This window comes from Eubalaena glacialis, chromosome 8, assembly GCF_028564815.1.
Source record: "Eubalaena glacialis isolate mEubGla1 chromosome 8, mEubGla1.1.hap2.+ XY, whole genome shotgun sequence".
NCBI classification, from domain to species: domain Eukaryota; kingdom Metazoa; phylum Chordata; class Mammalia; order Artiodactyla; family Balaenidae; genus Eubalaena; species Eubalaena glacialis.
This window is the reverse complement of record NC_083723.1, coordinates 126,589,824-126,603,565: the sequence shown is the minus strand read 5'-3', so window position 1 is coordinate 126,603,565 and position 13,742 is coordinate 126,589,824. Positions and strand designations below refer to the sequence as shown.

The 13,742-nt window shown below is 48.2% G+C and overlaps 1 pseudogene; it reads left to right on the top strand.

Annotated features, from left to right (window-relative positions):
- The first annotated feature begins 3,391 nt into the window (after positions 1 to 3,391).
- On the top strand, positions 3,392 to 4,521 carry LOC133096699 (epithelial cell adhesion molecule-like; annotated as a pseudogene).
- The last annotated feature ends 9,221 nt before the right edge of the window (positions 4,522 to 13,742 follow it).

The following is a 13,742-nucleotide window of genomic DNA, read 5'->3' as shown; positions in this document are numbered from 1 at the left end:
CCAAGGGCAGTCCACTTACCCCAGGAAACTGTAACTTGCTTAAAAGTTACTGAGCTGTAACCTGCTCCCACCCATCAAGCTCGCTTTAATTGTTTTTACAAAAACATGCATGTCCTCCAAGCCTTAAGCAGCCTAAACAGCAAGATGTTTGTCCCAGTCGTCTTCCAGGACCCTGGACTCGGCTGAGTCCCGCTGCAGCGCCAACCGCTTAAGCCTCTTTGAGACCCCGCCCCCGACACTCCCACTGGGCCTGCGAGGCCCCGCCCCCTGACGTCAGTGCCGGAAGTTCCCCTGGGACGGCGTGGCGCCGCCATTTCTGACCGCGGCCTGCGAGGCGGCCGTAGCACCTGGGCACGCGCGGAGGGCGACGACTCTCTCAGCTTCCTCTTGTTTCCAGTCACCCTTCGGCGCCTCCCCAGCCTCCCGCCGCCCTGCTTCCCTCCCGTAGACACCCCGGCCCCTTGCCTTCCCCGGGGAAGGTTCGAGGTCTGTTCTCCGGGCTCCCTTTCTCCGGCAAACCTCGGCCTCAGCGCGGGTCTCGCTGCGCGTGTGGGGGACGGGCCCGGTCACGTCAGAGGGCCGCACGCGGCGTGGGGACGGCCCGGCGAGGGGCAGGCCCGCCACGCGTGGACGGAGCCGCGAGTCCAGAGAGACGGGCGGGAGGCTGTGTGGTGAGTCAGCGCTGGGCACCGGGGGCGCGCCGGGGTCGGGAGAGGGGTCGGGAGAGGAGGCGCGGGAGCGGGGCGTGTGGTGGGGACGCTCACGTGCTCGTGTGCGGTCGGCGGCCAGACCCGGGTGTCGCAGGCCGTGGGCAGGTCCGAGCCCTGCGGGGACCCGGGCTGGACGCTGACGCGGGGTCTCCGCTAAGAGCGTGCCCACCCCCTGCACGTCGTGTGGTGTGAGAAGGAAAAGGCGCAGGAGGAGAGTTCAGTGCGGGGAAGGAGGAGGACGGAGAGTGGGAAGGAGAGGGCCAGGGTGGGAGAGGAATCCGGATCGGGAGCGACAGCTGCCAGCGCTGCTCGTCCGGGAGCCCGGGAGGGATTCCGAGGCCCTCCCTCCACCTCTCCCCACGATCAGCCGGTTCCTCCACCTACTCAGCCTTCTCTAGGGCTCAGCCGGGTCTCTGTCCTCTGCAGCTTCCCCCACACTTGCTCGAGGTCGGCCGGATCCCTCCCTCTGCCACATTCCTACCGCCCATCTGATGCGGAGCCCCTAAAGAAAGAAATGCAGGTAAGCAGGGATGGGACTTTTTTTTTCTTGTTCTTTTGCTTGCCGCGTAGCACGTATTCTCTCTTGCATTGGAACGAGCACCAGGTGTTCCTTTGGGGTAATGTCTCGTTCTCTCCTTGGGTGCGAACAGGCAGAGCTACTGTCAAAGTCCTTTTAGCCAGCGGCCAGGGGTGGGCATGTGGCCCAAGTAGGCCAGCGGGATGCTTATCCTGCGGTTTGCAGCTCGAGCCCAGTGAGAACAGAGTGACCAAAACACAGTTGGCGCTGACGTGTGCTTGGTGGCGTCAGGGCCCCGGGACAAGCTGCGGTCCACCCCCAGAGCCCCGGGGCTTTCCCGCTCCTCCCCTGGTTCTCCAGAGTTGCTCTCAGGTCTGCAGCCACTCCAGGTCCCTCCCACAAGTGTCCTCCTGCCTGATGTGCCCGGTCCCACTGTTTTATTTTTTTATTTTTCTGGCTGTGCCGTGTGGCTTGCGGGATCTTAGTTCCCTGACCAGTGATTGAACCCGGGCCACAGCAGTGAAAGCGCGGAGTCCTAACCACTGGACCGCCAGGGAACTCCCGTGGTCCCACTGTTCTTTGCTTAAAGGGGCAACGGGACACCGGGCTGAGTCCTGACCAGCTCTGGAATGCCTCCCCACCCCTTCCATCTTTCTTTCTCTTTGCCCCCTTCACCTTCTCTCTTGCATTTCTAACTGTCGGCTTGTTCTGAAACGAAGAGAATCCTCTGACAGTGGCCCCAAGCGCTTGTTCCGGTCATGTGGGAACCCCCCCATTGGGGGCTTTTCTGACTCCCCCAGCAGAAGGGAACTCCACTAGACCAGACACTGGGCCCTGCTCCAGGCCTGGGCATTGGAACCTCCATGGACCCAGAGCCCAGGCTTTGGGGGTCCCTCAAGCCTCTAAGCCAGGCACCCCCTGCGCCCGCTGCCTGGCATCTTGATGTGCTTCTCCCTGACAGGGCTGCATTCTCATGGTTGCCCTACACAAAGGTCACCAGCAGAGCCGTGCCCCTCCACTGCCACTGGCACCCAACCTGGGACCCAGCAGAGGCCCACCCAGCACACCTTCCTTGGGGAGCACAGGGAAGGTGGGAACCGTTGCTGATAGTCTTTGGTTTTCACTCTCCCAGTAGAGATTAATTTCTTATACTATTCTGTAGGACATACTGGAGTTCACTCTGAAGTCCGAGGCTTCACAGACCTCGTTTTCAGCGCTGTCCTAGCATAATTCTTACTCTTCTTTGTCTTAAAAGCGTTCTGGCTTGGACAATAAATTATAGTCACGCCACTCAGAAGATGCACAACACAGATGAGACAATGCCACCAATAGGACAGTCAGTCCCTGCTGGGATTTCCTCATGGTTCCCCAGTACAGACATGCCATGCTAAAGCTCATCTATGTGCATGAGTCCGGTGCTGACTTAACAGATACCTCTTTAAACATTTAGCAGTAATGGCAGTTCACTTGAGAAGACATGTGAGAATGTCAGTTCTAAAAAAAGGTGCTGCCTGCCACCTGGGCGTGTGCGTTCCCAGAAGTGAAATCATCTGCAGCATTTAAGTAGTGGCAGAGGGCAGTGATCAGGCACTCATGAGCTTGTATGAGGAGGGAGGCAGCTCTCTCACTTCTCCCCACACCTGTGAGCAGCGCAGGACAAGGGCCGGGAAGGGGCGGCCGGTGCAAATGCTTTAAAGAGAACCGGGGAAATGCTGAAGACCATCCTCCACCAAGGGCAAAGGAAACAATCACAGAGTGAAGATACAGACCACTGAATGGGAGAACATGTTTGCAGATCATATATCTGTTAGGGGTTAATTTCCAAAATGCGTAAGGAACTCCTGCAACTCAACGGCAAAAAGCTAATAACCTGATTTTAAGAAGGGGAAAGGACTTGAGTAGACATTTCTGTAAAGAAGACATGAAAAGGGCCAACTGGTACATGAAAAAGTGCTGAAGGTCACTAGGCATCAGAGAAATGCAAATCAAAACCACACTGAGATAGCACCTCACACCTGTCTGGATGCCTATTATCAAAAAAGCAAAAGACAACAAGTGTTGGCAAGGATGTGAAGAAATTGAAACCCTTAGACACTGTTGGTGGGAATGGAAAATGGTGCCACTGCTCTGGAAAACAGTATGGAGATTCCTCAAGAAATTAAAAATGAGGTCGGGCAGAGCAGCTGCGCGCCGGAAGAGCGCAATCTGCCGGCCAGCTCACACCCGCACCAACCGCCCGGCCCCAGGGCACCTCACCGCCATCCTCCTGATGCGGACCTGCGTGGCCCAGGCCTTGCGCCGTGGGGCCAGCCATGGCCTCCCAGGGCCCTACTCTGTACGCGCGTCCTCACGAGAGCCCCCAGCCCGCCTCGCGCCCCTCTCGCCCTTGTCCGCGCGCGCGCAGCAAGGCTCCCTCCCGCCCCGGGTCTTTGCATTCGGGCTGCTGCTTGCCGCGGTGGCCGCGGCCCAGGAAAGGTGTGCGTGTGTGAAAACTACAAACTGACCACAGGGTCGGTGCCAGTGTACATCCATTGCTGCACAACATTCTGTCATTTGCACAAAACTGGCTACCAGATGTTTGGTGATGAAGGCAGAAATGACTCTCTCAGAGCCTGGGAGAGGGGGGAAACCAGAGGGCGCTATCCAGAATAATGACGGGCTCTATGATCCCGAGCGCGACGAGGGGCTCTCTAAAGCCAAGCACTGCAATGGCACGTCCACGTGCTGGGGTGAGAAGAACTGATAAGGACAGTGAAGTATCCTGCTCCAAGCCAGTGAGGACCTACTGGATCGTTGGTGAACTAAAACACACGAGAAAAACCTTACGAGGATCAAAGTTTGTACACTGCACTCAAGGAGGTAATCATAAGTCGTTATCAACTGGATCCAAAATATATCACAGATATTCTGTATGAGAATGATGTTATCACTGTTGATCTGGTACAGAATTCTCAGAAAATTCAGAATGATGTGGACATAGATGATGTGGCTTATTATTTTGAAAAAGAAGTTAAAGATGAATCCTTGGTCCAGTCCAAAAGGATGGGCCTGAAAGTAAATGGGGAACTACTGGATCTGGATCCTGGTTGAACTTCAATTTACTATGTTGATGAAAAACCACCTGAATTGTCAGTGCAGGGTCTGCAAGCTGGAATTATCGCTGTCATTGTGGTTGTGGCGATAGCAGTTACTGCTGGAATCATGCTGGTTGTTTCCAGAAAGAAAAGAATGGCAAAGTATGAGAAACCTGAGATAAAGGACATGGGTGAGATGCATTGAGAACTCAGTGTATAGCACTATAATTTGAAGAGTAACTACAAAAAGGGAAATTAGCAAACAGACTCAGATTACAAACATATGAGCATGGGGCAAAGAGAAAATCTTTGAAGACCACTACTGTGCTAGTTAAACATCATATATTTGTAATAGTTAAACCTGTACTCAAAATATAAGCTGTTTGAAATTGACTTTACCAATCTTAAAATTTGACCACAAGTGTCATATATATGCAGATCTGATATAAAACCCAAACCTAAAATTTGGACTGCATAGTTTGAATTATTTACCCCTAACATTGAAGGGTATGCATTAAATATGCTTCCACAGTAGTCTGAATGACTACTATCTCGTCCATTTGTGATTAAATAGCTGCCTTTCTCTTTACTTTGAGTTCTATACATAAAAACTTTTTTATGAACTATGAAATAGAACATTTAAAAAATGAGTTTCCTAAAAAAAAAAAAATGAAACTGCCACATGATCTAGCAATTCCACTTCTGGATATTCAAAAGAATTAAAACCAGGATATCGAAGAGATATTTGTACATTCATGTTCATGGAGGTGCTATTCCCAGTAGCCAAAAGGTGGAAGAACCCAAATGTCACAGGGAGTTTCCCTGTCAGTACCAGTCAATGAATTAATACTCTGCTAACCCAGGGCTCTTCTCCCCTAGGGCTCTTCTGCATAGATTATACTGATTTTCTAGGTAGGAGTTGCTTGATAACAAATTAAAGGTCTTCTGTTCACGCCCTTTCTAAGGGAAGCATTGGCTAAATTCTGAGGATAAAAACCAACATTCATGTTCGTCAACAGGGGCTGTTTAAATACCACGTGGTCACAGCAAGACAGTAAAAACTGCAGCCTGGGGACTTCCAAAGTGTTATTGATGATCTTTTGCTTCCTGTTGGAAGTATTGTACTTCATACCTTGAAAATATAATCTGGTCTTTCTCATCAATTGAGGGTGAAAGAAATGGCAAATTATGATTCGCTGGGTCAGTGGACATTCCCCATTCATTTGGCTGCCCTGCATCTACACCCTTTTCACACAGTTGGGGCTTATCTCTTGACCAAGCATCACCTGCCTCCACCACAGAGATTGCCGAGGCCATGTCTCTCTCCTTCACTTCACCCAGGAAGACCCTGTGCCACAGCAGGCATGTGTGACTGGCCACTACCAGCCTGTCAGTGGCAGAACCAGGATGAGAACCTAGTTTTCAGGCCCCCTTCATCTCCTGTATTGTGTTATTTCGAGATGATCACTGGTGCAGTTAATCAGAAGAAGTCCTGAATTTAAAAAAATCTATTATGGGTATCTTTGAGAAGATTTAGGGTAAGGCTAAAAAAGCAGTAAAGCACAGTTCTGAATTCATGTTTTAAGAAGTCTTCAAGGATATTTCGTTAACATGACAAAATATGTCTATCGCAACCCCAAAACTACTATAAAATTGGTTATTATTTGTAGGTTATATAACTGGAAAATCCAAGACAAGAACCCAAGCCCAAAACCAAACAATAAGAGAATTCAGTAGGACATCAGGGCACCAAGTTATAATGCAACAATCAATAGCTTTCACGTTTCAAACACGATAAATAACTAATTGGAAGAAATTATCCTATTTGACAACACAAAACTTTAAAAAATGAGAAATAAACTTAAGGAACTGACAAAGTGTATACAAGGGATGTTTTAAAAATACTCTTGGATACAAAAGACACTTCAACAAATGGAAAGTTGTACTGTGTCTTGGGTAGGAAGACCCAACATCTGTGTGCATACGACCCAAATCTCCCTGGCAGGACTAAGGTACTTACTTCCTGAGCTTCTGGGAGTGTTGCCTGACGCTTCTGTCCGCAGAAATTGCCCTTGGCCTAAAGGAGCTGCCTCCCCCAAGAGTAGCCCTGTCCCTGAGGACAACTCCTTGTCAGCGAGCGGCTGGTACAAGGCACAGGCGCTGGGCCCCACTTGCCTCAGTTGAGCACGTCTGTAAAGGGCCTTCGCAGCTTCCGGGCTCCCCATGGGTTGGCTGAGGCCTCTGCCTGAGTTCAGCTCCCTTTGTCCACTTCTGTCCTTCATCTGAGAGAGTCCCTCCCCCTCTCAAAGATGTGGGTCCCAAGAGCGCGCACCCTGAAATTTTTTCTGCATGCAAATCTTCATCTCAGAATGTTTCCTGGGAAACCTGGGTTACAGCAACATCGTAAGATGTCATTTCTCCATAATTTATAAAGTTAAAGTAATTCCAATAACCATAGTATAATTTTTGAGACTAGATTAATGAAGGATGGTAGGCAAGAATTGTCCTATACCAGACATTAAAAACTTAAAGATTTTATGATTAAATGAGACCAGTGGAATATATCAATAGAACATAAGGGAAAATCCAGAAATGTATCCACATTCTTACAGGAACTTAGTATAGAGAAAGTGGCATCTCAAATTAGTGGGAAAAATAGATTGTTGAATAAATGGCGCGTTATACGTTAGTTCCCTCTTGCTGCACAGCAGCTCACCCCCAGAGTTTGCGTCCTAACGCCACGATACACATGTATCATCTCACAGTTTCTGTGGGCCAGGAATTCGCCAGTGACTTAGCTGAGTGGCTCTAGCTCAGCGTCTCCTCTGAGGCTCAGTCCAGCTCTTGGCTGGGGCTTCAGCTGAAGGCTGGGGCTGGAGGATCTGCTTCCATGGTGCTCGCTCACACGTCTGCGTGTTGATTGCTGGCTGTTGGCCCGAGGTCTCAGTTCCTCCCCATGTGACTTCTCCACAGGACTGCTTGACTGTCCTCACTACATAGCAACTGGCGTCCCCAGAACAGTGACCCAAGAGAGAGCTAGGCAGAAGCTGCGTTCTCCTTCATGACCTGGTTTCAGAAGCCACACGCCATCACTTCTGCCACATTCTTTTAATTACTGATAGAAGTGAGTCACTAAATCTGACCTGCACTCAAGGTGAGAGGAATTAGCCTCCACCCTTTGAAGGGAGGAGGGTCAAAGAATTTGAAGCAACCACAGTGGGGAAAATGGGTCAACAGCTGTAAAACAATTGACTCCAAGATAAATTCCAAATGGATTACAAACCTAGAGGCAAAAATAAAACCCTTGAGTACTAGAAGAATCAGTGGGAGAGTTCTTTTCTGGCTTGAAGCTGAAAGGCCTAAGAACATAAAACCCAGAAGCCATAAATTAAAGATTAATAAATCTGACTGCTTATGGTGCTTTTGCCATGCAGAAATTTGTTTATATATAGTCAAAAGATAAATAAAGTGGGAAAAAACACTTGCTAATAACGTCCCAGACAAAGGGTTAATTTTCATGGTATATGAAGAGTGTCTACAAATTGATGTAAAGACCCATGACTCAACAGAAAAGTGAGAAAAGGATGAGGAAATAAAGAAGGCACATAAAATAGGAAAATATGCTCAACTTATGACAAAAAATGCAAATAGAACTATTTTGCGATTCCATTTTTTAACCTCTAAAATTAGCACAGATTTGAAAGTTTGATAACTGCTCCCTGGGCTACAGTAGGGAAAGGGGGCCCCACCTGCAGTCTGAAAATTGATGCAACTATGGAGGTCAAGCTAGTAATACTTATTAAAATTCTAAGTCATACTCCTTGACCAAAGAATTCTACTTCTAGGAGTCGTAGATTATTTATTGTATAAACATCTATCAATAGAATGAATAACGTATAGTATAGAGTCCCCCCACACTGCAAACACACACACGCACACACACGGAATTCCTTCTATGCTGGTGTGAAAATCACACCACAGCATATTAGGAAAAGGGGACGAAAAGGTGCGCATCAGTATAAATTGACCATTTTTCGTAGTGGGGTGTGTGAAGGATATTTATGACTGCTAAGAGTGTGAGCCCTTAGATACGTATTCACTTACAAAGTCAGCTTGATTTTACTAAGAACGAGAAGTGTCCCTGTCCACTTCAACGTGTGTAAATCACCACTCGTGTCCTATGTCACCTTTATTTCCGGACAAGTAGATTGTCATGAGAATTATTTCTATTTAAGAGACATTACCCCTCCTTTTTGAGGCCTACACAGCTCACTCCAGACTGAAGGTTCAATTAAGAAATGTGTTTCTATCTGTATCTGTAGTGCTTAGACATTGCTGCAATGCCAGATGCAGCAGTGGGCTCCATAGAAACCAGTTAGATGGTATCTGCAGGGAGCAGATGCTCCTGAACAAAGGAAAGGGCAGAAAATGAAGGCACAGTGACCGGGAGAAACAGGTGGCTCCTGAATTCGGCTTGGGGAGTTTGCATCAGCCGTCGCACCGCGCCCCGACAAAGCCCCAGCAGGTGCTGCTACCCGCCCAGGCCTGGGCTCCTGGAAGCTTGGCACGTGTGTGCAGACTGCACAGATGCTGGGCCGGGAGCCATGCTTCTCTCCCTCATTTTCCTGGCAAGGCTGTGACGGAGCCCAAGTCCATACAAAGAGAGGCCCAAGACTTGATAGAAAATGGCAACGGATGAGGGAAATTCGCGGATTTAGCAAATAAAAATGGCCCTAATGCCAAGGCTGGTCTTATGGTGTACCTTGAGCTACCTTTCCGGTTGTCATTGTACTGCCTCAGCTGCAAATGCACCTTCAGTACTTGCTCTGTGATAAAAGTGGGCTTCCGTCAGGTGTTTCCCTGTTAGCGTGAGCCCAGTGCTAACTCTCTCAGCAGAGGGCGCTAGAGGCATGCTGCAGGAGGAAGGTGCCCTTCAGCTCTTCCTGGGTGGTCCGGTCAGCCGGGCTGTGAGGACCTTCGGCAGGGCTGGCCCCGGTCCATGGCCTCACCCACGGTCCTTCTCCGACCGGGCAGCCTCGGCCGGGCAGTACCTCTCTACATGGAACCAGAGCTCCTGTGTGCCACCCCCGTGCCAGCCAACCCCCGTGCACACCTACACACGGTCACTGCTTCCCGCCCTCCCCCTGCACTCTGGAGGGTGGCCTGCTGCTTGCTCAGCAGTAGATCCGACTGGAGGCATGGGCCCTCAGGTAACAGGACAGCTCCCAAGGCCGGCTGGGTGGGGCACGGGGAGTTGCACCCCAGGCACAGGGTCCAGGGCTCACCAAAGAATCCTGCAGCCCTGGAGAGATGCAGGAGCACAGTGATTGATTCCCAGGGCACACCCCAGTGGTAGCCAGTCCAAGACGTGAGCCTCTCAGTGGCAAGAGAGAGAGACGGATGGCAGAGCAGCCTCATGCTTTGGGACCACAGTTGACCCTAGAATAGCACACGGGTTAGGAGCACCAACCTCCCTGCTGTCAAAACTCCGCATATAACTACAGTCAACCTTAAATATCAGCAGGTCCTTAGTATCCACAATTCCGCATTCACCAGTTCAACCAACCTCAGATCATGTAGTGCTGTAGTATTTACTATTGAAAAAGATCCACGTATAAGTGGACCCCGTGCGGTTCAAACCCATGTTGTTCAAGGGCCAACTGTACATAAAGGGCCTGGACTTTAAGCGAGAAAAATTAATAAACAACAATAATAGTAAAACAAGCATCCATATTCCACACAGATTTTAGTTACCCAGATTCAATAAATGTTAATATTATACCATAGTTGCTTCAGATATTTTAAAATAAATATGTATGTTCTGTTAATGTAGGGTATAGTTTTGTGTATTGATAATTCATATGAACAGTACAATGAGAGTGACTTCCTGCAACTTGTCTCCCTCAGCATCATGCTTAAGGTTGTGTCACATCGTCCAACGTAGAACAAGTTCATGCACTTGAATCACTATGACATGTTCTCGTCAATGACTCTCCCACAATTTATTTATCCATTCCCCTACTGGCAGTCAGATTTTTTCCAGTTTTTCACTGTTCGCAAGTGAAGTAACATCCTCGTATGCAGGGAACATTCTTACATGCTTTCTCACAGACAAATGAAAGAGTTTCTTTATGGCCTGCATGCAAGTGCCACAGTTGGAGTTCTCTGGGCACAGACTCTGGGATGGAGGTGAGCGTGCAGGGCATTCACTGGGATGTGCCCTCAGAATCAGTCCTTGTAGGGGAGTGAGGGAAGCAGGGTTGGGCAGAGGGACAAGGGGACTTAAAGGCAGTCCCCACAAAGGTTCAGCAAAAACGGCTGTGCCCTAAAGTTGGTAGCATTTTTACAAAGAGACCACACTTCTGAAGTTAGAGGATTCTCACTCAGTAAAGTCTGTTGAATTGAGCCTATCTGAGCCACTTGAGCAGACTCCGAGGCATAGGCTTCTTCCTCCCTTGCCCTCACCCCGATGGAGGATGGCACCTTCTCCTGAGAGAATGGGGGCGAGTCTGTTTCAGTTTCTCCAGCACCAAGTAGATGCTCCTCTAGAATTTTAATTGCTCCCTCAGGGTTGAGCAGCAGTTCCCAGAAATGTCATTGAGTCCTGAATGGCCACAGGAATAATTGATATTGTCAATTTCCCTTCCAGTGGTGAGAGAAGCCCTTTATTCTTTAGGGGAAAGCAAAAATAGACTGGTTTCACAGGGTAAGTGAGCCCAAAGAGAAGGCAGACCGAAGACTGAATAATTATAAATGCAGTCTGCAGTCCCTCACTAAATGTGGCACTGGATTAAGAACTTGGAACGTGAGTCTAGAACTCTCCAGTTACTACAGTAGTGTAAACACCAAGGCAGACTGCATTGGGCAGTGCTCGCGTGCAGTTGAGCCTGAGGTCATGGATCATTAGAGGACAAGGCGGTCAGTGATGGAATCTCAGAGCTGCAAAACAAGTAGAGCTTTTTAGATTGAGTCTCTGTCTGCACATGGGAATAAGGTAATGGCCCCGTTAACAGAGGTCACAGTCAGAGATAACCCGCGGTAGCAGGTGCTGCCCACCTGGTCCCTAGCCCGCACTACTTCTGCCGGGCAGAGCTTCCTTTGCGTAGAGACGTGCTCCTGCTCTTCCAGCCTGGTCCTCACATCAAGCTGCTCTCACTCCAAACCTGGTTAATGCGTGGATTAATGGATCCTTTGCATCCAAAGCTCTTTCCCAGGCTTCCTCTGTGTGCTTCCAGTCACAGCGCAGGAAGAGCACAGCCCAGGTCTAGTGCATTGTCAGAACCACATTTCCTTTCTGCAAAATGGAACCAGCGCCTGCCGGACCTACCTCACAATTCTGAAATGAGAGTGTGGAAGGGAACTGTAATGTATTTTGAAACTATAAAACATAATGTTAATATCATATAATCTTCTTATAAATCAATTCTTTGCAAATTCAGACTGGGGACTTGGAGCCTGTGTAGCGAGGGGAACTCATTTGTAGGTAATTGGAGGAAACCCATCTGAATGGTGAAACTCACATACTGTGACCAGAGAACATACCAAGTGATGCCAGATGGTGGTCCAGGTCAGAAGCCATGGCCTACGGGTCTAATGAAGTTGTTCAGCGAATGACAGCCTCAGAACCAGCAGGAGCCTGAGCCAAACCCATGCTCGTTGCCTCAAGGGGAAAATGTGTTTAGACTGAAAGCAGACAGAGCCCCTAAGTCGTCCAGGCTTGTTTCCAGAGGCCTGAATTCCATAGGCATTGAATGTGAACAGGTTGCCAGAAGTTTAGCCCAGAACTTCTGCATCCCCAGACTAGAAAAATTCTTCCATGATGGGGGCAGAGGTCGGGGAAAGACTACAAGTTGTAGGGGTAGAAGTGAGAGGAATGTACCCGTCAGATTCCTGGCTAAACCCCATGAGTGGGGACAGGCAGCAGGCATCGCTGGGTAGTGTAGCTAGTCAGGAGTGGAATTGCTGAGTGATGCTTTTGTCTGGTGCATATAAGAATCTCCTGGGAGGAGCTTTATAAAAATCGGTGTCCAAGCTGCGGGGACAATGGGATGTCCACATGCAAATATAATCTCAGCCATACCTCACAAATATACAAAACTTAACTAAAAAAGGATCAAAAACCTAAATACTAATATAAGAGCTAAAACTATGAAAGTCAGAATAAAACACAGGGTAAATCTTTATGACCTTGGATTTGTTAATGGATTCTTAGATACGACACCAAAAGCACAAATGATGAAAGCAAAAATAGATAAATTGGACTTCATTAAAATTAAAAACTTTTGTGTAGAAAAGGGCATTATCAAGAAAGTGAAGGACTTCCCTGGTGGTGCAGTGGTTAAGAATCTGCCTGCCAATGCAGGGGACACAGGTTCGAGCCCTGGTCTGGGAAGATCCCACATGCCACGGAGCAACTAAGCCCATGCACCACAACTACTGAGCCTGCGCTCTAGAGCCCGCAAGCCACAACTACTGAGCCCGCGTGCCACAAATACTGAAGCCCACGCGCCTAGAGCCTGTGCTCCGCAACAAGAGAAGCCACCGCAATGAGAGGCCTGCGCACCACAACGAAGAGTAGCCCCCACTCACTGCCACTAGAGAAAGCCTGCACACAGCAACAAAGACCCAATGCAGCCATAAATAAATAAATAAATTTATAAAAAAGAAAGTGAAAAGACAACCTACAGATTGGGAGAAAATATATGCAAATCATATATCTGAAAAGGGTCAAATATGCAGAATATATAAAGAACTGTTGCAACTCACAACAAAAAGACAACCCAATTTAAAAATTGGCAAAGGACTTAGACATTTCTCCAAAGAAGATGTACAAATGGCCAATAAGCACATGAAAGGATGCTCCACATCCCAAGGCACTAGAGAAATGGAAATCAAAACCACAGTGAGATACGAGATACCACTTCTCACGTACTAGGTTGGCTAGAATAAAACAACAACAAGAAGAAGAAACAATAAAACAGAAAATAAGTCCTGGTAAGGATGTGGAGAAATAGGAACCCTTACACATTGCTGGTGAGAATGTAAAATAGTTCATCCTTGTGGAAACAATTTAGCTGTTCCTCAAAAAGTTAAACATAGGATTACCATATGACTCAGCAATTCCACTCCTGTGCATATACCTCAAAGAACTGAAAATGGGGACTCAGACAAATACTTGTAACTCGATGTTCAGAGCAACACTATTCACAATGGCTGAAAGATGGAAACAACCCAAATGCCCATCAACAGACAAATGGGTAAACAAATTATGATATACACATACACTAGAATATTATTCATCCATATAAAGGAATGAAGTACTGATACATAATACAACAGGGATGAACCTCAAAAACATTATGCTAAAAGTGAAAGAAGCTAGGCAAAAAAGTCACATATGGTATAATTCCATTCATAAGAAATGTGCAGAATCGGTAAATC